Source organism: Balaenoptera acutorostrata, chromosome 12 (assembly GCF_949987535.1).
Source record: "Balaenoptera acutorostrata chromosome 12, mBalAcu1.1, whole genome shotgun sequence".
Classification (NCBI taxonomy): domain Eukaryota; kingdom Metazoa; phylum Chordata; class Mammalia; order Artiodactyla; family Balaenopteridae; genus Balaenoptera; species Balaenoptera acutorostrata.
Genome location: NC_080075.1, coordinates 43,216,524 through 43,242,077, shown reverse-complemented (window position 1 = coordinate 43,242,077; position 25,554 = coordinate 43,216,524). Strand labels below are relative to the sequence as shown.

At 40.0% G+C, this 25,554-nt stretch overlaps 1 pseudogene; it reads left to right on the top strand.

Annotated features, from left to right (window-relative positions):
• Positions 1–24,464: 24,464 nt before the first annotated feature.
• On the top strand, positions 24,465–25,313 carry LOC103017690 (ubiquitin thioesterase OTUB1-like; annotated as a pseudogene).
• Positions 25,314–25,554: the final 241 nt, after the last annotated feature.

Genomic DNA, 25,554 nt, shown 5'->3' with positions numbered 1-25,554 from the left:
TGAAAGGCAAGTCATTTGGGGGAAGAGAGGAGAAACAGAAGCCCATTACTTCTATATTAACCTCACTCATTGTACTCATTAAGATATGTAACTGTCATACATATATGATTGTATGTTTGTTGGAAAGACCATGAGTTTGGTTGGGTCAGGCAGATTTGTTCTAAACTGTGGCCCTACCAGTTATTTGTCATGTGGTACTGGCAAGTTTCTGTGAACCTTAGTTTTCTCATCTGCAGTAATGGCTCATCATGACGTCTGCCCAGCTGCAGTGGCCTGAAATATGTAGTGCTCCCAAGATCATCGTACACTCAGTCATCTATAAGCTTAGGAAGAATATGGCTCAAAGTTTGCTTAGGAATCAGGCATATGGTAACAATGAGAGAAAGGTAGTCTGTTTTTTTTTCTTTTTAAAGGTTCTACACAGCTCCGTATTACTTAGTTTCTAGCATTACTGCCTTGCCGGCAAGATCCCATTCCAGGAAGTTAGCCTACATATTTTAGACAGTCTGTCAAAAGTCCTTTGTGAGGCTATGTCTAGTATTTGGACTAAGTTCCTCCAGTGTGGAGTCAGTGCAGATGGTGGGATGGTGGCAGTATTCATGTAAATTCTATCACGAAGGGGCCATAATAATTTCGTCGTCTGTACTCCCAAAGTCTTTTGTGTTCACTAGACTATGACTGGAAGCCAGGATTATTGTCACTTCCGTTCTCTGTCCCAGTGCTGATGTATGACTGTCCTTCAGAGCTCTCATATACTGGTGTATATAATTAGATGAGAGAGAGAGAGAGAGAGAGAGAGAGAGAGGGAGAGAGAGAGGGAGAGAGAGAGAGAGAGAGGGAGGGAGGGAGGGAGGGAGGGGGAGGGAGGGAGGGAGGGAGGGAGGAGAGAGAGAGAGAGAGAGAGAGAGAGAGAGAGAGAGAGAGAGAGGGAGGGAGAGAGAGAGAGAGAGAGAGAGAGAAAGAAAATAAATTTATATATGTAAAACATATATACAGCATTTTCCATGCCGCTTTTTTTGATCCTCAAAGCAGCCCTGTGAAGCGAGTTCCAAACTGTTGTCCCCATTCTAGGCGTCTGATGGGTTAAGGTTGTCCAGTTTGCATCGCAACCCAACCCCTGTCCGTTAGACTAACAGCTCCCATTTACTCATTTAGGGGCCTCTGTTGGTCTGTGACAAAATTTTAAGTGATCCAAAGACAAGGCCCGTGCCTTTCTGCTGATATTCTTTTCTTGAGAAAAACTCTCCTTAAGTCTAATATTATGTTATTTCTATGTTTTAATCGTATTCTAAAGTCTTTTATAGTCATGAAGTGATGTCAATAGATAAAAGGAATCTTTTTAAAGGTCTTGGAAAACCAAAATGTTGACAAACTTGTATCCCTTATTAAAAGGAAGAAAATGGAAGGAAGGAAGGAAGGAAGGAAGGGAGGGAGGGAAGGAGAGAGGGAGGAAAGGGAGAAAGGAAGAGAGAAATGTTTTTACTAATCAGTGAAAGCAAAAATCTGGGAACCACAAGGTTAGGTAAAATGTGTTATATGGTCCTTTTGCTTAGGTATTCTATTTTCTTTGGGGAAAACAAGGCCAAGACAGGAAACGATCAAAGAATCAGGGACTTCCCTGGTGGCGCAGTGGTTGAGAATCTGCCTGCCAATGCAGGGGATGTGGGTTCGAGCCCTGGTCCGGGAAGATCCCATATGCTGCGGAGCAACTAAGCCCGTGAGCCACAACTACTGAGCCTGCGCTCTAGAGCCTGCGAGCCACAACTACTGAAGCCCATGTGCCTAGAGCCCGTGCTCTGCAACAAGAGAAGCCACCGCAATGAGAAGCCCGCGCACCACAACAAAGAGCAGCCCCCGCTCACCACAACTAGAGAAAAGCCTGTGTGCAACAACGAAGACCCAACGCAGCCAAAAATAAATAAATAAATTTATAAAAAAAAAAAAACAATCAAAGAACCATTGGACAGAAAAGGTAATAAAGTATTCCAGCTGAAGGGAATCACAGGGCTAGACCAATAAAGACTGTGACATCAGAGAAACAAGTGATATGCAAGGTTCGAGACCTGAAAGAATATATTATAAAAACCCAATGGGGGAAAAAATTAAAACACTTCAGAAAAACTCTTATATAGCACTCATCATCAACAACATGAAAGGCTTGACCTGAGAAATGATAAGGAATAAATAAGTCTTTGCTATGGACTAAATGTTTATGTATCCCCAAAATTCATATGTTGAAACCTAATCCCCAACATGATGGTATTTGTAGGTGGGGACTTTGGGAGATGATGAGGTCATGGGGGAGAAACCCTCAGGGTGGGATTAGTGCCCTTATAAAAGAGACCCCAGAGAGCTCCCTCACTTCTTCTGCTATGTGAGAACACAACAAGAAGTCAGCTGTTTATGAACCAGGAGAGGGCTATCAAAGACACCAAATCTGCCAGCAACTTAATCTTGAACTTCCAGTCTCCAGAACTGTGAGAAATAAATGTTTGTTGTTTAATTTTTGGTATAGCAGCCCGAATGGACACAAACAGTCCACTTGTCTGGGCATCAAGAGAATGTGGACCACACCAAGCTCTGAGACCATTTTGCATATTGTTTAATAAGTTCTTAGAGTCTCAAAAACTTAGTTTCTTTTTCTGTGACATGGGGAGGGATGAACGAACGTATAGATATTAAAGACATCTTCCAGCTTTAAAGATCTCTTACTGTAATGATAATAATAATAAGATTATTATCCCATTTTATTTATGAGATCACTGAGACCAGGAGAGTCAGGAAAGAGTGACCTGCCCAAGGCCTTGAAGTCAGCTAAGTGGCAGAGCTGGAATTTGAACCCAAGTTTGCCCTCTCTTGATTCCATCAAGTTGCCTCACTAGTAGTCTACTGTGTCATGAAACCTTCATCTGAAACCAATTTTATAAAGAAAGGAATGGCTAAACTATTTAAAAATTTTTCATATTTCATAGACTACCGTAAGTATGAAAGAAACACTCTGGAACTACCAGCAAAACCCCTTATGACCCAGAAAACACCTCACCATCATATGCCCAATATGCAATGAGGTCATCTTACCAACATTGCACCTGATGGAATTTTTTCTTTTGAGATGGATTTTTATTCAAAGCTTGGTCATCATAACATGATATTCAGACTTGAGTCAGACTTGAAATTCCTAAACTAATGAAATCACTAATATTTGCTATAATATGCCCATTTGTAATTAAACAAAGCAGAAATCCTGCCCAGGCCTGTCTCCTCATTCTCTTCCACAGGCTTAAAAGGAGAGAGAAAAAAACCATCATGACTAATATTGCTGGATTTGATCACTGTCTTCTCTTTTCTTCATCATGTGAATGCCCAGTCCCAATCAGACACCACAATGGCAGGGGAACTTCAGGCCACCACAAATGGTGTGACAACTGTAGGGATGATCCACTGCCAAGGCAGTGGTGACAGAAAAATGCAGGGCATTTGCGTCCACGGGCCCACGTCAGTGAAGTCCTCAGAGGTAGGGAGAGGAGGGTGAAGCAGACTGAGAGGGCTTGAGAATTTTCCAAACCTGATCCCTTATTTCCCCCCCCTCCAGCTCTAAACTGTGAAGTACTTCCCTGATGTCACCGTTTCTGATGCCTGGTTTTTGCCAGTGGCTAACGTGGTGGCCTGCATGACCTCACCCGTTTTGCATCCCTGCATCCTATCTCAGTTCCCTTCATTGGGCTATAGACTGGAAGTGGGTGGGCAGCTTGGGCAGGAGCACAAAGCAGTCCCCCAGGGCTCCCTGGGACTTTCCTCTCACAAAACCAGAGCAAAAGCAACATGGCTACTGGCAGTGCCAAGAAGCCTCAGGCAGAACAGGAAACAAAGAGGGTCGTTTTTGAGGCCAAGAAGATTTTGATTAAAGCACTTCTCAGGTTTCTCTCAGCCTGTGGCCTGAGGTCAGCACACAGACCTTAGTCTCTTAGTCCTGGCAAAAAGCAGGTGGTCAGGAAGAGTTCTTGCCCTGAGAAGACCTGGGCTAACTCCTGACTTCACAGTGGTCCTTATTTTCCTAGCTCCTTTCCAATTGTCAGAGATCATATTAGTGCAGTTGTGAAGGTTTCACATAAGGATGAACAGAAGGGTTGTTACTGGCTAGTGAGAGGAGAGACGTTTCCCATCCAAAGGAGAAAAAAAATCCTCTCCTAATGAATAATGCTGGGGTTGAAGAGGAGGGGAGTGATGGTCTCTCTCTCTCTCTCTCTCTCTCTCTCTCTCTCTCTCTCTCGCTCTCTCGCTCTCTCTCTCGCTCGCTCTCTCAAGTTAAAATCACAGAGCAAAAGGCAGAAGAAAATAGCAATGTATTCCCATGTTGAAGTTTGTCCTAATGTGAATCTGTAAAGAGCTTACAGTCATGTACGGGGACAGATTGTCCCTATTTCCCAAACCAAGGACACACACAGAAGGTCAGTATTGAGATACATTACAGGATTTTGCGGCACAGGGTGATTCCATTATGATTAAGCCTTTTCTCAGCATCCCCTGTCCTCATACCCCCTCAAGCCACCATTAAAACCTCAGCACTGTATCACCTCCTAATGGAAGTGAGACCCACAGTTGACTGGGGAGTGGAGTGAGGGTAAAGATATGAGAATACACCTGGTAATGATCAAAAAGAGAGAATGCTAAGGAGCTCATAGATCCTGAGAGAGGCGGGGTCCAATTTGTGCCAGTGTGGTCAAGTCACCAAGAGGCCAAATAAAAGGTCCTCACTTGGAAATGAAATGCTAAGCTTTCCCAGAAAATAAATTAAACAAACACAGTGACCCCTTAGGTTTGATATCATCGCATTAATAGTAATAACAATAATAAAGCTGACATAGACTCACAACCTGTAATTTGTAATATTTAGCTCCATGCTTCATATCTGTATAAAAGTTAAAGCATATTTTTCATTAATACCAATACAAATTGGATTTGTTTTTCTGCCTCTAATTGATCCCACCCTCCACTCCTGATTAACTCTTCCTCTCTCTCATTTTTGCAGGTACTTCCCTATTCAGTGTTGAGTCAAAAATCTAGGCTGTCCTTCCTGGAGGGCCCTTGAATCCCACTTAACCTGGCTGGTGTGATGTGCTCTGCAGGAGGCAAGCAATGAAGCAGAACAGGGATGATCACAAATTGAGAACTGTTCTTCCAAATAATGGGAAGGGGGAAATTAGACAAAGTGCCTTTTCCATCATCTCCCCCATTCCTGTCCAATTTTGCATAAGGAATCCCTGGGACTTGTGAAAGGTATATTCTCTCCGCATTTGCAGAATGACCTCTAAAGAGGTCACTGTCACTCCCAAGGCCTGTGTGCCCCTGGCAGGACTGGCCATTCCAGACCAGCCACAGGCAGACTGCGCCGTGGAGGGTAAGGAAGGTCGCCGGGTTGGCCAGGAGAGTCTCTCATCCAGTAGCTGTGTGTTCTGGAACCAACCTGGAGACATTAACACAAAGGCCTGCCAATAAGCTACATGGTGTTTGCATATCTTATACACATTGAAGGGAGAGACAAATGCCTGGTGGGAAAAAAAGAAAGAAAGAAATATGAACTCAGCTATTAAGCAGCTATAAAATGTTTTGCTCTCTGCCCTATTTCAAAAGCTTCCATAGCATAAATAGTGGTCAAAAGTTCAGTGAACTGTCTTGTAGTGTGGGGTTCCATTCAAACGGGGCTATTTTCTGCGAGTCTCCTGACACCATATCTAATTTCCAAAATGAATATGCTTTAATTTTCCTTCTTCATGCATTGTGCTTTTTCCTCATTTAAAACAGCAACAGCCTCTGGCAGTAAAGGACATCACATTTCTGTGCGAGATGAAGCTTTTTTCCCCGTATGCAGGGGAATGGCATGGGTCAGGGGAGAAAAAATATATGCAAAAAACAGCACACCCCACTGACCCCGGTATATTTTACATTACAATTTTGCCATTTCCAATATAGGTTCATTTTGCAATGGACCATATCAACCATATTTCAGGGTTTAAAAAAAAAAAGGGGGGGGGAGTGGTAGGCAAGGCATTGTCTGCATACAGTATGTCCTAGTACAATGACCCAGTTGTCTGATCAGGGTGTAGTGTCACCTACAGAGAACATACACGGACACATACACAGCTCCAGCTGCTCAGTGCAGGGTACATTTGCAAAATAGATACCAAGTGTGGATCCTGCCAATTAAAAGAAGCATTAAGGGACTTCTTTGTGAATGTAGCCAAGAACAGCTAACTATTTTTAATGACATGAATGTCATATTCAACATCTCTAAGTTCACTTGAAAGCACCAATGTTCTACTGCCTTATTGAGAAAGACCACAAATAGAAACTGGGCATCTTAGAGATCTTAATACCTCTACTTACACATATATATTTACATATATTTGTGTGTGTGTGTGTGTGTGTGTGTGTGTGTGTGTGTGTGTATCTCAAAGGGTCTAGAATATATAGAGATATATATTATCCATATAGAATCCTGTGGCTATAAAGAAAGTTGATCCGTATACTGTCTGAGATTGTAAAGGATGTTTGACAGTACTCTGAGGCTTGTAGGAGTGTAGGATATACGCCCAGGGCAACTGTAATAAAAAGATTCTAGAATCAGAAACTTATTTAAAGAATTTAGAATCAGAAACTTATTTAAGTCATCTTTTTCTAACTCAGGTATCTCCTAGAACTCAGCAGTTAAGTAAGATGTTTTACATGATAATCTTAAATTTTGACGTGTACGAATTATTTAACATAGGTATCTATAAAGATGGTATATGGGTCTTTTCCTTGCTGGGTCACTTCCTATCATGAATAATTACTCTCACATTAACATATTTTCTATTAGTCAAGCCCTACTCAATCAATCAATCGATCAATCAGCAAGTATTTTTTTGAACAAGATATAGAAGTTGTGAAAGGGATATGAAGCATGGCCACTGCCTCCAAAACACCTACAGTTCAGCGGATGAAATCAAATGAATAGGCTTGAAATCACTTGACAGTAAGCACTGGAATTTGAAACACCAGATACGTATTTGGTACTTGATCTAAACTGGCCTGTATTGGCAATACGATGTATAAAGTTGATAAATTAGTGCTGTCTAGAGCAGTCAAAGAAGGCTTGATGAAACAGGTGGCACTTCATCTGGACACTGAAAGATGGACAAGACAATGAGAAAAGGAAATGATGGGAAAAGGAGGGTAGTTTGGACAGGGAGAATCACAAACACAAAGACACAGAGGCCAAGAACTTGTTGTGATTCCCTTCTTAACTGCCATGAGCATATCTGTGCTTCACACAGGTACACAGTGCTCATAATAATGGCCTTCTCTTGGGAAAAAAAAATCAATGACCAGCAATACAGACTCAGTGTCCTGGAAACTTAGGCCCCCAGGCACTCATAAAACAAGAGGAAGTGAATGGGGACTCACTTCATTAAGTCCATATGCCCAGTATGGCAACCATCTCACGGTGTACTCATTACTCCCCTGCGAGCTTTGAGTTATTGTTCCATTTCACAGATGAGGAAAGTTCAGCTAAGAGAGGTGAAATGTGCCAAGGGTCACTAGTGAGTGTTGGTGCTGAGCCCAGGCAGTCTACCTGCAGAGTCCAAGCACGTTCAGCTAAATAGCACTTCCCTTCCCAGAAGTGGTGACTGTGAAAGATGAATAAACAAGAAAAGGTATATTATAAAAGGCCAGAGACTCTTCACACAAAGATAAATAATGGTTATATTGGAAAGCATGTGATAAAATTGGTGGACTTTGCTTTAGGAAAATCCTATTAAAATCTAAACCTATTAATCAAGTATATTAAGGAGTAATTACTCACAGGAAGGCAGTTCTCACCATGGGGTTACTTTAACCAGCAAGATCTCCAGGCACACTTAAAATAGGCCCCCATTTACAATGAATTTCAGGCATGCTATAAAGAACAAAGTGAGCTGGCTAATACCAAAGTCTTCTAAGCCGATCAGTCACAATATTACCTTACGTCAACCTTGCTCAGCACTGTCCAACAGAAATAAAATGTGAGCCACATAGATAATTTAAAATTTTATAATAGCCACATTTTAAAGAAAATGAAATATGTGAAATTGATTTTAATATTATATTTTATTTAATACAATATGTCCAAAATATTATTTTGATAATCAATATAAAATTATTGAGATAATTTTTTTTTACTTTTACTTTTTTGTATTACTTTCAACATCTGGTATATACTTTATACGTACAGTTCTTCTCAACTAAGATTAGCTACATTTCAGTTGCTCAATAGCCCCATTCAGCCAGTGGCTATTGTAATGGATGGCACAGATCTAACTCTTTATATCTCTATTTTAAGGTTACACTTGGCTCTTACTGGAACAGACTATTGAGAACCCATACTAGTACCTTAATTCCAGAAACAATCTGTATACCTATATTTAATATCTTCCTCTCTAAGAGCTATCCTAATTGTACTGACCTACATGGAGGTAAGCACTGACAGATATATTCTTTTTTTTTTTTTTTGACAGATATATTCTTATGGATACAACTTTCCAGCAGGAATATAGCCATACCTTTCTCTTCTGGCATGGTTGGCTGACATAAAGATTCAGGTGAATCTTACCACCTGAAATCTTGAATATGAAGGCATTTATTTCTTCTTTTATTATATTTTTTAACATCCTTATTGGAGTATGATTGCTTTACAATGGTGTGTTAGTTTCTGCTTTATAACAAAGTGAATCAGCTATACATATACATATATCCCCATGTCTCCTCCCTCTTGCGTCTCCCTCCCACCCTCCCTATCCCACCCCTCTAGGTGGTCACAAAGCACCGAGCTGATCTCCCTGTGCTATGCGGCTGCTTCCCACTAGCTATCTATTTTACATTTGGTAGTATACAGAGTGAAGTAAGTCAGAAAGAGAAAAACAAATACCTTTATTATTTTTAATGTAACAACTTCCAAAAAAGTATTGGAAGTATTGGAAACAATCATGGTAAGCAGAGTGGGAAGGAGGTAGGTGAGTTAACTACACCAAGAACCCAAGCATTAAAAACTGAATACAATACATTACAAGAAAATGAAATATGGCCAGACAGACTTTCTCTGTAAAGGAAAACTAATATTGCAGATATTCAGTGGGAAAAGAAGTTTTCAGCATATAGATCAGGCAAAGAAGAATGGTTTCCAAGTAAAACAACTTTACCCCTTGCGGAGGAGAGATGTTTCAATTCTGTAGCTGCATGTACAATTTTGACTAAGAGAGATCTCTTTAATTATCAGTACTCAGAAATCTGTCACTAACCCTTTGTGATTGGCCCTCCTCCCCTCCATTCACAGGCCTCCAGCCTTGAAAATAGTTAGTTGTTGGATAAGTCACAGCTGTTCATCTATAACTAGTGACTTGACGCTGGGGGCAAAGGTCTACTTCCCCAAAATGAATTGGATACCATGACAGTCTCAAAGTACAGCTTCATCCCTTAGGGCTCTTCCAAAGGCCTCTGATATGGGGGAATCCTTCGAATTCTAGCAGGCCAGCTAGTCTACAAACATTCAGCTCTGTAGTCATCCAACTTGATAGCCCCAAAGTTCTTCAAAGTAAATGAAACAAGTTTAATATTCTCAGGCAGGGATCATTCTTGTAGACAAGTTGTCGACACATTCACCACACACTGTCCAACAAACCATAGGGGAGGAAAAGAGTGCAAGGTGATCTGGAGAAGTAGGCAGCACTCCAGCACGTGCAAGGATATTGTTCCCCGTCTCATTTGCCTATTTTGTTAACTGAGAAACAATAACAGTCTTCCAAAATCTCCCAGCTAACTAAAATAACCTGAAGACTCTGGGGAACGTATATTGGCAACAGTTCAACAATCAACAAAAAGAACAATAAATGAAAGCTTTAATTAGATCATTTAAGTTGGGAGTGTAAAAAAAACTATATTAGGGAGCAGATATTGGGATGTATCAAATGTGGAGTCCAGATACAGACATTGCAAAATGAAATCAGGCAGAAGGCCTAAAACTATTGCATAGCTGGATCTTTTCCCTTAGTACTTAAAGTCTGCATTCCTTTTTCCCATGATGCCCCATTGATTTGCAATTTAAATTGTGGTATCTGTACCACATTTATCGCACCTATTGCTTATCCATATATAAATCTATTTTAGAGCTGAGCACTAAGTTAGAAAGATTTGTTATAAATGTCTTATTTTAATATTTTATGTACATACTATAATTTGATTCAAAGTGCTGTTTGTCTAAAATACATAACGATGTGTGCTGTGATCAGGCTTCTGTTCTTCAGGAAATATATTTAAGGCAAAACAATTAACTCATCTGTGCGTAACACAGAGTCTGCTCATGTTTTAAATCACTTTAATGTACATTCATCTTCTATCCCCTCTTCTATGGAATCTTGCTATAAACTGGAGTATGGGCATCTCATCTTCCCTAGGTCAAGATGGGAATCCCTCTTGAATTTTCTCCTCTATCCCCCTTTCCATGGTAGAGGAAACCCTCCTTGAAATCAGCAGGCTGTCTCCAAGTAGACCTATGATAATGGGGCCCAAGAATCTGAATGTAGGGAAGGAAACTATTTTTTGAGCCCATACCAATGCAAGGTACTATCCTAGAGCCTTCAGATATTGTCTTAATCCTCACCAAAAAACTGAGGAGGTTACTATAATGCCCATCTTGCAGATGGAGTCACTGAGACTCAGGGAAGATGCATAAATTACCCAGGGCTCCCTATGGACGAGTGGTGGAGCCTCTTGACTCCAAATTCTTACTCTTTCCACATACCATGCTGCCTCCAGTGCATTCCATTTTAATATACCCCAATTCAAAAGAGGACCATTCAACACAAAAGCTAAGTTTTGTGATACATCACTCAGCTCTGTTTTCCAGTTCATTGGAAACATCCTCCCATGTCTGGTGAGTGATTGAAGAAACTGCATTTTCAACGCAATTCCCACAGTCTCCCAAAGATGATGAGTAAACATGGTTACATTAAAAATAGTTCTAACGGTGTGTGTATGTATGAATAAATAAATAAATAAAATGAAAGTAAAGAGATGAAAAGATAGACCCAGTTTATTTAAATCATGTGCGTGCATTCACAGATTGATGCGAAAATTGACCTTGGGAAACACAAAGTGGAAGGCAAACCCACTCTCCCACCCCAAAAAGCATGGTATGAGCAAAATCAGGTAAATTAAAGAAAGCCTTCCCTGACAGATTAAATGCCCTATTATAATCTCTCACAGCACTAAGTAGCTTAGCCCTTGTCACAGTTGCAATTTTACATTTGTCAAACTATTTGATTAATGTCTACTTCCCCTGTAGATTACATCTTTCTTTTTTCTCCATCTGTGGCATCCCTATTCCCTAGCACATAGTAGATATTCAACAATCATTTCTTGAATGAATAACAAATGAATGACTGAATGAATTGTGTATTCCCACTGTTCATTTCATAGGAATTTGTATCATAGAAGGATTTAGCTCCATAAAACTCAGGCCAGCTAGTAAAACCACATCCCTCTTCCATATCAGTTGTCTCTTCTGGTCCTAGCCCTGTAACCTGCTCCCTGCCATGGCCTGGAACCATCCCCAAGTTCCACTACCAAAATGTGTGGTCTGAAGCAATTGCACTGATATATTCCATGTGGGAAAGTACTAACGTGTGTGTGTGTGTGTGTGTGTGTGTGTGCGCGCGTGCACAAAGGTGAACTCTCAAGGCAGAGAGAATGTCACTGCTGGTGCTCCTTTACTGGTTAAACGTTAAGTCCTTCCTCTCCGATTATTTGGAATCGTGGTTACCTAAGAGCAAGGATCTTGACTGTCCATCTTTGTATCCCCAGCTCTATGTAGAGGACTTGCACATCGTAAGGTCTCAACAAAGGGGTCATTTGAACCAGGTCCCTGAAGGGAGGGCTCAGAGGAGAAGCACCCTGAAATCATTCGGTAGGGGCAGGCAGTGTAGCCTTCTCACAAACTTCAGGCCAAAATGAAAATAGCCTCAGCACCTTCATAGGGAGTTCTCATCCTAGGACCTCTCAGTTTATCTCTCATAGCTCCTGCCAGGCAGACCAAGAGCTTATGACTATGGCAGGAGAGATTCAAGTGCCAACCATTTGCCAAAGTCTGCATTCAGCCCACATTCCTTTTCCTCCATCCCTGCCATGCCTTGCTGGCAAGGGACTGTAGGATACCAGATTCATTGGTCTGAAAATCCTTATGTTCACCAGTAAGGAAATGTATCTGCTTAGCCAAAATCCATGTGAATACTGACTTTTTAACTTAATTGTTAGTTAATTTTCTTCAAACATGTATTCACTAATACCTTTGGCAAGTGCCTGTGTTTTTGCTAATTCAGTTGAATTCAATGAGCAATATACTGAGTTCCTACTATGTGCATATCATGATGCTAAGTATCACAGGTGACAAAAAAAGAGAAAGAAACAGATTAGTGTCTACCTCCAAGGAGGTCTAATAGGGAAGACAGACATGTATGCAAATAACTGCCACTCAGTTACTTATCCTTTTGGGTTCCAAACTTTGATAATGTAGAATTTGTGTCTTGTGTCTTTTCTCCCAAGGAAATTGCTTAATACTGGGCTTATTGGCAGTCCTAAAATGTCTATATACGAGAGGCTTAGGGATTAATTTGTTTGGAAAGGACAGAGAGCTTGAATTTGCAATTACTTCAAGCTGTGTATGTAAAACTGAAAAATAAATGTTAGTTGTGCATACTTCAAAGATTAAGAAAGCATGTTAGAGGTTTGGTATGAGGAGAGGAAAGGCCTTAGCACCAACTGGATAAACTTTTAAGAAACCCTAGTTCTACTCTTTCTTTCTTTCCTGGAAATCGTCACAATCTATAATTACATTGTTTATTTATATTTACTTGATGATCTGGCTTCCTCACTAGAATCTCATGTGAGCAAAGACCTTGTCTGTCTTGTTTACTGCTGCATCTCCAGTGGTTTCTGGCACAAAGTAGGCTCTGGATCAGTATTTGTTGAATAAATGTATGACAAACATCAGAGAATACTGACCTCATGAGAAGAAATATGCGCACTGGTGTCATACTTTGCCCGAGCCTAAGTCTATGGAGAGAAGTAGATACAAATCTTCTCACTGGGATAAAATGTGACTGTGAGGAAGAAGTATCACCACTTTGCCTGAAATAATTATTCATGACATGTCATTTCTGATGGACAATGGGGGAGGCGGTGATTGCATTTTCTTATCATCATACCTAAGTACCTTTGAATAAAAAGTGCACAGTAAAGAAGCACTAAGAATATCATAACCAAAGACCCATGTGGATGCCAAGGTCAGCACCCTGGAGAAACACTGCAAGCAGTCAATACTCATCCTCTGGAGAAGCAGCGCATGCTGCTCCTGGCCTCACTTCTCCATCCAAAGGCTTTACTTGTCAGTGTGCCTGTATCTGTCTAACCTTCTTTTCTTTAAAATAAAAATCCTGAAGAAGAGAAAGTTCTTGCTGAGACCACTTGTCTGGCATCCTGGGAAGAACTCAGAGGACTGTTCATCCATTTAGTGAGAGAATTTTCCACGCTCGGTAAACTCTGTTGCTTCGTAACTGCAAACTTGTGCTTGGTGTATTCCCTTTCCAATGCTCTAGATCCCTCTTTGCTTTTACAACTATGGGTCTGGTACCCTGTAGGTGGTTTATTCTGGTTATTCAATGATCTTAAAGCCACAGAGCAGCAATCTCTCTACTTCATATCATGAGTACTCAAGGGGATGTCTAACTCTGGAAATTAACTATGTGAGTTTTAGCAGGAAGTGATAATGAAAACAAAGAAACACTTCTTCTCTCCAACCTGAATCTCCATCCAAATAGTTGGAAAACTTAAAATTGAAAAGCAAATCATTTCTAAAAAGAAAAAAAGCAACTGAGTAATGATAGCTAATTCTTCTTTTATACTAATTATTTATATATGGATTGCTCATTAAAGTCTGTATTCAGGCCAGAACTTGAGGCTAGAAGAAACAAGCAGCATATTAAAGCACCCTTTGGTCCAGAACAGATACAGACAGAAGCCTGAATCCCAGGTAGTCACTGCACACGAATGTCAATGATTACAAGGTGAGAGTAGGTGGCTTTGTCCATTAAATTAGAAAGTTGTGAAAAAGATATTGCACATTGCCTAGTAGAAGGTAGGCTCATTAAATGATTGTTCCATTATCCACCATCCAAATCTGTTCCAAATAGAGAAGAAAAACTCAGTCGTACATTGATGGGTTTGGGTATCATCTTTGATATAAAAGAAAAGCTTTATGTCTTGTTAGGAGTGGAGTATATGTTGATCCAGTATATATCTGTATCTATACCTATGCCTGTCTTGGGCCACACTTTTCCATCAGAGACCCATCCCTGGCCCTTCATCACTGGCCAAAGCAGAGGAAGAGAATGAATCAAGGTCATATGGGAATTTTTTACTCAGAGATCACTGGCAGTTACCCAACAACATAATTTAATGCTAATAAGGAATACACTTCACTAAGCCTCCAATGGATCTCCTAATTTTACTCCTTATTTCCTTCATAAAACTCCTCTCAGTCTATGATTACCATGTTACCATCTTATATTTTCTTGTTGATTATCTGTCTACTCCGTTAAAAAGTAATCACCGTGTGTGCAGAGATCTTGTCAGTCCATTAGAACCTAGAGATAATTGTCCATCCCCTTCTTTCTAGCACCCCTTCACTCCTAAGACTTTGAATAAGGAAAATAAAAATTTCCCTCACTGACCACTTTCAGTTTTATTTTAATTCTACTACATGCAGTATTTTTTTACTTGTTAGCAGAAAACTTTACTTCCTACTCACACAAGAAACCTTAGACCCTCTGTGCCCTAACTGGTTGCAATGAACAGAAACCCTCTCACACTAGTGGGAAGTTGAGAGGAAGGGAATTTTGTTGTAGGGAAATAAAGAGGTCTCATGGAATCTGGAAAAACTGCAGAGCCAGTTGTGAGAGCTCAGGAAACAGAGAAAAACATGCAGCCTCAGAGATTCTCTCTCATGGTGTGGTTGCTTTTCTCTTTGCTCCACTGTTTTCTCATAGCTTTAATTTGTACATAACTGCCAAGGCCACATCTAACCCTACTCCCCCTTCCATCTCATAGCTTTTGAATTTGGGCACCTGCTGATAATCAACAATGGTACCTCGGTGCACAATCACAGAACTGCAGAGAAAGGAATTGGATTGGCTCAATCTAGCTCTTTTTTAGAGGTGTACCATGTCACTGACATGCCTCTCTGGGGCCACACCCCTCCGTCAGAGGTCCATCCTTGGTCTATCATCATTGGCCAAGACAAGCAGGGAAGAGAATAGATCAGGGTCATATGGGAAGCAGGAGCTGCAGAAGGGCAGAGCTTCAGAGAAAGGGGCAGTGGGCAGGCAGTGCACAAAACAGGGCATGGCACTGTCAAGTTCCTATTAGCCGCGGTGCTATTTATAAGTATCTTAGAACATATTACATGTAGCTCAGATAATGTGGTTCACTCCTGTCTTCCACCAATATATAAAAACATAATGATTGGTCTTCCCTGGTGGCGCAGTGGTTGAGAATTTGCCTGCTAATGCAGGGGACACGGGTTCGAGCCCTGGTCTGGGAAGATCCCACATGCCGCGGAGCAACTGGGCCCGTGAGCCACAACTACTGAGCCTGCGCGTCTGGAGCCTGTGCTCCGCAACAAGAGAGGCCACGATAGTGAGAGGCCTGCGCACCGCGATGAAGAGTGGCCCCCGCTTGCCGCAACTAGAGGAAGCCCTCGCACAGAAACGAAGACCCAACACAACCAAAAAAAATAATAATAAATAAATAATAATTTTTTAAAAAAACATAATGATTAAGAAAAATGAATATACCTTTCACAATAGGTTATGTAGTATACGTGCTAGTATATTCCACTTTCCATCCTTTTAGCATGAGTACTTGATAACAGTGAATATGTTGCTTGTATTGATGATGGTGATAATAATAACAAATCATATGATGCTTATTATATGTCAAGCAGTTTTATAAGCTCTTTATATCTACTAGGTAACTTAACTCTCACAAAATCCCTATAAGGTAGGCATGATTATTAATCCAATTTTGAGATGAAGAAACTTAATCACAGAGAGATGGGCTACCATGGAGCTAGTAAATGGTGTGGCCAGATCTGAATATGGCTCATTTTAAATACTAAATTAGAAAAATAGTAACTGATAACATAAAGTGCTATTTGATTCTAAATTCCCTTTTGATATGAGAAGCTTCACTAATGCCATGTTTTGATGACAACTATTAATAAGTGCCAACTTTGTGCCTTGCCAAAGAATAGGTTACACGCAGCTTTATTTTTTGCCTTGCATTTGCCAGTTGTTATGTAGAATCCAAGGGGGTCCCACTACTAAAATACAGACACTCCAGAAGAATGCTCTTCTCCCAGCTCCAAGAGAGTCATGACTGAGAGGGAAAAGATGCCAGCCTTCAACCACTGGCTCTCAATGCCTAAGGGAGAAGGACACTGGCCAGTCTCACCCCAGGAGATTTCCCTAGTTTGTCCTCCTCACTTCCATTTTTAGAGATTTTTAATTTCACCCTCTTGATAAACAATAACAGATTTCTGGGGGAAAAATAGCATAACAACTTTATTTTTTTCCCCAGAAAGCCACTTTCACGGCAGATGGAACTCAGCTTGCTATCGCCCAAATCTTAAGCAAACCTGAAACGCGAAGATTCCCTTACACTGAGGGCCAAGCACCATTCCATTTTGTGTCTCTTTAACGGACACTTGGAACCAGTGTACACTTCCTTAATCTGGCCCCATTATCAGCCTAATAATACCTCCCGATATTCATAAATGCCTAGCAAGACTTTCAGCTATTTTGTACGAAGGAGAAATATCCAGCTAAATTGAGAAGATTACCACATCACCACATACATCAGTGACAGGCTCTGTGCTATTACAGTTGATTTTTGTTGACAGTTGGCTGTAGGCAGTTGTGTTTCAAATGCCTTTTTTCACTGGGAAATTAAACAAAATCCCATGCAAAATGCAGCCCTCCAGTTCAAAAACTGTAAATCCCAAATTAGCATTTCATACTTTAAAAGGTAGCACTGCACAATTTTCCATTGAAAGGTCTCTACAGTTGACACAAATGGGTGCTTCAGACATGACACTAATGCTACTGGTGTCTTTTAAGAAAGCCACCTTTTCAGATATTATTTTTCCTCTCTCAATAATCTGCATATACTACAGTTCTCGCCTATAAAAGAGCAGAGAGGAAAAAAATCTGACTTACTGCTTTAAGTAAATTATGTTCCCAGAAATTTCCAAACAATAGGGTAAATGAAAAAAGAGATGGGTTAATTAAACCTCCTTGAAAAGAATAAAGGAAACCCTGGCATCCAAAGGTTAAATATCACTTCTTCCACTAAATATTAGCAAGAAAAAGGTACTTCTATAAGCTGGAAAGATACCTGTATCTACGACAGTCCTGATATAGGAACTTCTCAACTTTGCTTTGAAACAGATTAGAGCCCAATTTAACGAAATTTTAATGTGGGGGGAGGAGAGTCATAAGACTGACATTGAATAGGGCCATTTTATTCTTAAGACTGGAAATCTATTTTCCTTCCTACCAGGAGACTCTTAGCGTGAAAGTATTTTAAACAGTGTCATTCCTTCATCCAGAACAATTGCTATTTAACTGGGGGGGAAAAAAAAAGACAATAGTTGTCAGTTGGCTATCCAGGACACAAATATATTTAGAGAAAGAAATGTAATGTTTATTTCTGGACTGTGGCACAAGCATAAAATACTAGTGAGGCAGTTTCATGCCAATCCTTTTGCAAACATTTCACCAACAGCACTTGACTCCTGGCCATAAAAAGTTAAACGTCCAGTGGTCAGAACTATCATGCAAAGGTCAAATGGAGATGAGAAATCTTGGCCCTGTACCTTGACCACCTTCAAAATTTAAATACAACAAAGTTCTGCACTCCTAAAAATAAGTGTTTATATCCTGTAAGTTTACACAAAGGACAACCACCACCTCATTTCTGAATGGTGAACATGTAAAAAATAAATATTATAGCCCATTTAGCTTAGTGATGGCTAAAAGCATGGGACCAAGTTCATATGAGGAATGGAAAACTTACTTCATCAAAGTGGCTGGAAACCTTGAACTTCCTCCTAGATGTTTCTGAATTAAATGGCCCAAATGTAAATTTCATTCCAATTTTGTTGTTCTTGGTTAACCATGTTCTAAAGGTAACTACCAGCCTATGACTTCAGATAAACCTTGCTTCCACAAAATTTAGTGCTTATCAGATCTGAAGCGATTTACTTGAATAGATGCCTCAGCTCTGCCTTCTCCTTCCTCCCAACCATATAGTTTATCTCCTCATGAAAGAACTCAACCTCAAGAAGGTGGGCTCAAGAAAAAAGTCATGGGGCTTCCCTGGTGGCGCAGTGGTTGAGAATCTGCCTGCCAATGCAGGGGACACGGGTTCGAGCCCTGGTCTGGGAAGATCCCACATGCCGCAGAGCAACTAGGCCCGTGAGCCACAATTACTGAGCCTGCGCGTCTGGAGCCTGTGCTCTGCAACAAGAGAGGCCGCGATAGTGAGAGGCCCACGCACCGCGATGAAGAGTGGCCCCCACTTGCCGCGACTAGAGAAAGCCCTCGCACAGAAACGAAGACCCAACACAGCCATAAATAAATAAATAAAATTAAAAAAAAAAAAACAAAAAAACAATTGGAAAAAAAAAAGAAAAAAGTCATGCAAACTAATCTACGGTGATGGAAGGCAGATCCATGGTTGCCTAGGGCTGGAATGGAATGAGAAATGACTGCAAAGATGCAGGAGGGATCTTTTGGAGGTGGTCGAAATGCCCTGCACCTTGATTGTGGTAGTGACTACAAGGATATTACATGGGTACAGTTTACTGTACACACAGTATACTTCAATCAAGTTGACTCAAAAAGAAAAGAAGCAATTAAGACATAGGTGTCACACTCCCATGAGACAGAATTTCATACAGAAGCATAGTGGGACACTTAAGAAGGAACCCAGCTCCACCTTAATTTCATAACAAGGAAAATCTAAACACTATTTAGTTTGTATTCTTAATCGGAGAGTAAGCAAAGCCTAAATTACATTCTTGCCCAGGTGAGGACAAGAAGTGTCCTGACAAAGTAGGGGTAAGTAACATCATAATTACATGAGAAACTAACTCTGGATTAATTACTCATCTGGGGTCAGTTAAAAAGAAAAAGAAAGAAAGTCTCCAATTCTCTGGGGAATTATTGAGCGATGTACCTTTTGTCTTAGTTTAAGATTTCCCAAAGTTCCTGGAACCATCACCTTAATGCTTATTTACATATTTCTCAAAGACACAAATATCTGTTCACAATTCTGAAAATTATTGTTTGCAGGACAGAGGCTGTGTTCGTGAATATAAGTTCAGCTTTCCAAAGACAATAAAGGCAGTTCAGTGGTGGATATTTCTTCTCCACTGCCAGTCAATTATGGCTTATTAAACAGAAGAGGAGACACAGTCAGAGGAATACAGGAGGGTGCTGCTTTAAGAGGTTGATTATCACAAGAAAATTCTAAATTACAAAACAAATACAAATTACAAATCTAAATTAAAAATAATTGTTCCCCTTCAAGAGGATTTCGCACTCTATAAAACTGGTATAGACCAAAAATATGCTTTAAATACAAATCTCCTTCAGTCCATTTAAAATGTTATTTAATTTTAAATCGTTTAGAGAAAACTTCAGGAATATCTTGAGTATAAAGCAATTTGATTATGAACAGGTGTTAATGTATCCCCCAAGAATACACAGCATACCTTCATTTTTAAAAAAACCAGCAGATATCACGTAATTGCTCTAATTTTGGCCTTTGTGACATTCCTAATATCAGGCAATGGGAAATGCAGATTGCCCTATTTTGGATGGGAAGTTGAATGCTGAGAGCTTAAGTGATTTTCCTGGAGTTACTCACCAAATTAGTAGAGATGGCCCAAAAACTGATTTCCAAATACAGTACTGTTTCGCTAGACAAATGCTCCTTCCTTCTGTAGTTATATTTGAAAAATATCATTTCCACATTGTCTTTTATTCTTTTCAAAGAGCTTCTCATACATTATACATTCATTCATTTATTCACTCATTAAAGAAACATTCATTAAAAATCTACTAAATGCCAGTCCCCAAATGAGCAACACATTACCCTATCTTCAAGAGTCTTAGATTGTAGTTGGGGTAAAAGATATATAAACACTTATAACCAAATAGTAGAGTCCAATGATATAGGTAGGTATAGGTGTTAAGATAACACTGAGGAGACTTAGTTAAGCCAGCCTCTTGTTGCCAAGAGAAATTAAAGAATTCTTGAAAGAGATGACATCTGAGCTGAGTTATGAAGACCTTGTTAAAGTTAGCCAGGAGAAAGAAGAAGTGGTAGAGAGGTACGTGTGCAAAGGAGGGATGGGGGTAATGGCAATAGGATAAAGGAGGATAAAACGAAGTCCCAACATTTTAAAGGAACTTAGGAAATAGAGCATTTGCATTTGAATAATAAAAAAGTAAAGACTCAGGGGTCTGAAGCAACATACACAAGCTCTGTTAGTTGACAGCAGTTAGTTGATTCTGGCTTCTACTTAGCTTTTTTTCCAATATTCCTCACTGCCAATTCAGGTGAAAACAGTAATTAAATGTTTGCTTTTTTGTAAAAACATTGTTTGTTATTGGTCTTGTTTCACCTTTAAAAAAATGTAAAGTACTATATCAAAATAATAATTTTTGAAAACATTAGTTTCTAGCTGAGACCATCACCATCTATATCATTTGCATATCATTTTTTTCCAAATGGTCCCTACACATTATTTTAAAATAAACCAGGGAGTAGATCCTGTCTCTTTAGTGCAAATTGGGGGTGTTAGGGTTGGGAGAAAAAAGGCTAAGAGAAGAAAAGTAACTTTACAAAATCACATGGTAAGTGGCAGAGTGCACACTTGAATCCAAGTTTTCTGAATTCCCAGTTCAAGATCTTTCCACCATACTCCAAATTATCTCTGCGAAACATGCAAAGGAGGATTTTTAGTATTTTTTGCCTTAATATGTCACTGTTCATTTTTTATTATTAATGTAATACACACCCATTATTCCTTACCTTAAAAATCAGAAGTATTATTACTGTGGGTGGGGGAGGGAGTTACATGGTGGTAAAGAGGTCAAATACTTAGAACCTTCAAACAGAAGCCACCAATGTTCATGTTACCGTAAAGCTACATACCTATAATGTCACAGTTAAAACATGCAAAATGATTAAATCTACTTCTGATGTTAGAAAGTAACAGCTTTTATCCACTTGTTCCAAACACCCCCTTCTAAGACACAGGGCGAAAAATCTTTGCCTTATTTTGGTACTATAAGTTCAGAGGAAGAAATAATTTGCCATGTGATTTTTCAATCACCCAGCTAAATTCAAGTTCCCTTTGACACTGATGCTATTCCCAACTCAACATTGCTAAATTTTAACTACCCTCCCTTTCAATTAGCTGGGTTTCCGTTTGCTTACTTTGTCCGTGGTTATAGCCTTCCCTCATGGACCTAAGATCACTGTTTTCCTTCCTCTTTATGCTCTGTGAGCATCAAGTATCATGGGGCATGCGTGTAATTGTCAGTGTGAAAAAGCCAGCTGGAGGTATCATAATCATGTCAATATACCAGTCAGCAAGAAAACCGCCAAGGCGATTGTTTCTATTTAGATATAATATTACATGGATTGAAAACTGCTGCTCCTACAAACTTCTGAGTGATATTACCATGTTTTCATACTTTTATACAATCAACTAATAAAAATATGTGTATATATGCATAAATATTATATATTTACATATATAAATATATATAATTGTACAAAAGAAAATAAAATTCATCATTCAGAACATATGCAGAATCAGAAATTACTTAATTACCTGTACTACAAAAGATGGAATCTTAGGGCTCTGAGAGACTGAGTGGTTAAGTAAAGCAGATCAACTCACTTGCTAAGAACTGAGGTGAAATTCATCCAACAAAGACTGCTGTTTTCTCTCAGCAGAAAATTCTCCAACCTTAGAGAGCCTCTCTTTAGGTCTACCTTGATATCATGTGTGGTGTCCCATGTTCTTCCTGGGTACCAATGTCTTGCTCAGTAATCACTTAAGCTCCCTTCTATTGCTCAAAAACAGTGAAAAACAGAAAAGAGTTTCACTACCACCATGTAATATTCTTACGTATTCAGAGCTAGTGGCCATAGATAAGTGGAACAGAAAATGTAACAAGATGGAGAAAATTTTATTTTCTATATCTCCTCTAGGGGAGAGAAATATATGTGGTAAAAAAAAATACTTTGCTAACCCCTGGGATAACGGTGAAAGAAGTGAGGCAGGCATTCTACAGTAACAATAGATAGTTGACAAGCTACCCTCCAAGAAGATTCAAATCTGGTCAACTGTAGACCTACCTGTGCTGGGAGAGGATGCACATTTGGAGCAAAAACTGGATTGTTCAGGATGTTAGAAAAGGATTGAGAATTGCCACAATAATCTCCTTCTCCTGCCTTCCCCTACATAGCACAGTGCTTTTACCCTAGTTAACTGTGGAACAAAGCCACCAAGTTACTATCTTGCCAAGCAAGCCTACATGTCTTAGTCCAGCCACCTGGCTGAGTAGCCGGGAAACTTGATGACTTTGAATAAGGAACTTGAACCTTCTTTGCCTAGCTCTGAACTAAGCACTTGATATGAATCAATGATTTCTAAAATTTTTTAAGCTAAAAATTCTTGATTCAAATGAAAACTTACCATTAAAAAAAATAAAAATAATAGTGACAAACTCTGAATAACAGGTGAAAATGGAGGAGAGTGATAGTAAAGAGCCTCAAACATTCTGAGTGTCCCTGGGGGAATGCCATGGAACCCCTGGTGCTCTGGGGAGAAGGGTTACAAACTACCAGACTACATGATCACAAAAGCTTCCTCCAGTTCTGAAATTGTAGGAGTCTCTTAAACCTTTCCAAAAGAATGAAGTGGTTAATTTTAGAGTGGGAGTGACATTGGCAAAATGGCAGAGTAGACAGCTCCAAGCTCTCATTTCCCCACAAAAAAACATTGAAAAACAAGAAGAAATTGTTAGAGTCAACTTTATCAGAGCTCTGGAAAACAGTCAAAGGTTTATAGCAACTAAGTGGATGTCGAACAAAAAAAAAGGCAACTTTGAAACAGTAGGAAAGCTTTGTGGCATTTTTACTCACTCACGCCCCATCCCCTCCCCAGAATGGTGGTGGTATCAAAGCAGCAGCAGTTCAGATTCCCACCATAGGACCCTGGTCCCTGGTTCAGCAGGGAGCAGAGTAGAAATTATCCACCAAGTGTGACCTGAAGGACTAGTACAAGGTGCTCACCTCTGTTTCACCTAACTAGAAAATCAGGCCATAAAAACAGTTGGTATTGCTCAAAAACACGGCAAGCCAAACTAACAAACCTCAGTTGCCTGGGGCAAAGGATTATAGTCAAAACATATAAAAGACCACCTAAGGCCTGAGAACAAAAGCTGGGGAGAGTTTCTTTAGCAAATTAGAACATGTAAAAGCAGGCATATATGCAGCGAAATACAGAAAACCATGTGCATGTCCAGAGTATGATGAATACTCAGAGATGACTTGAGAATACACTAAGCTTTTACATCAGACCGATCCCTACACTCAGTGCAAGCCTGACTGAGTGCTGAAGGAGTGCCCTGGCATAGAGTCAACCTGAAAATACTTGGAGAGGTGTTGTTTGTTCAGCACTGGCATTCAAGGAAATCCATGTCAAACTTCTAGCTGAACATAAGCTAAGGTATAAAGACCACAGTGGCCACACACAACAAGGAATACAGCCTTTGCAAAAACAGTCTGGGGAAGTCATCAAACAAATGAACTACTACAGCATTCAGCAAACAAAAAAATCATCAAACCTTAGGGAAAGGGGGTAAATCTGATTTCCAGATTGCAGGAGATGAGAGAGAGAAAGGGGCAGAAAAAAATATTTGAAGAAATACTGGCTGAAAAGTTCCCAAATTTGATGAAAAACATGAATCTATGAAGCCATGAAGCTCAACAAATCCCACGTAGGATAAACTCAAAGAGACATACCCTGAGACACATTAGTCGGCCACAAAACAATCCTCAATAAATTTTAAAACATTTAAATCATACAAAATATATTGTCTGATCACAATGAAGTTATAGTTTTGTAGGAAAACTGGAAAATTCGCCAATATATGGAAAGCACACTCTTAAGTAACCATTGGGTCAAATAAGAAATCACAAAGGCAATTAGAAAATAATTAGAGATGAATTAGTTAAAAAAAAAAAAACTTATGGAGCAGAAGAAGAAACATCTGGGCAGCAAGTCCAAAGGTGTTAACTGTCTTGTCTGTGCTGAAGCCATCATGGCTCAGCAGGACTGAATTCAGCAAGAGAATGCTGTGCAGAACCCTCTGGTCTCTGAGCACCTGGAGCTCTCAGTTCTGTGCAAAGAGTATGCTGAGGATGATGACAGTGTCTAGCAGCATGAGATCAAGGAACTCCACGAAAAGTAGTCATATATTGGCAAGATCAGGCCTGATGGGAACTGCTTCTATTGAGCTTTCAGATTCTCCCACCTGGAGGCACTGCTGGATGACAGGAAGGAATTGCAGTGGTTCAAGGATATGCCTGCTAAGAGCAAAGAGGACCTGGTGTCCCAGGGCTAGGTCCACTGTTGAGGCTTTCCATAACATATCCATGAACTTGACTGAGCAGGTAGAGAAGCTGACCTCAGTAGCAGACCTGTTGGCCTCCTTCAAAAACCAGAGTACCTCTGATTACCTGGTGGTCTATCTGGGGCTGCTCACCTCAGCTACCTGCAGCTTAAGAGCAAGTTCTTCAAACACTTCATGGAAAGTGGGAAAACTGTCAAGGAGTTCTGCCATCAGGAAGTGGAAGCCATGTGCAAGGAGAGTGACCACATCCACATCATCACACTGACTCAGGCCCTCAGTGTCTTCATCCAGGTGGAGTACATGTCCTGCAGTGATTATGGCACTACTGACACACACATCTTCCTCAAGGGCTTAGAACCTGAGGTCTAACTTCTCTACTGACCTGGACACTATGATATCATCTATAAAAAGGGTTGGCTCCGGCCTGCTACTGCACTGCCTGCCCTCCCCTCTGCCAGGTGCTAGACATGTACAGAAGGTTTTTTGTGGTTTTAGAATGGTCATATTTTACTCTTCCCATTTTCCCTGTCATAAAATCGTGCACGTTTTATTAAAGGGGATGCTGGTGGTAAAAAACCAAAACCAAAAACAAACAAAACTCATGGGATGCAGTGAAGGCAGTATTCAAAGGGAAATATATAACTATAAACATTTACATTTAAAAAATCGATCTCAAATCAATAAACTAACTCTGTACCTTAAGAAA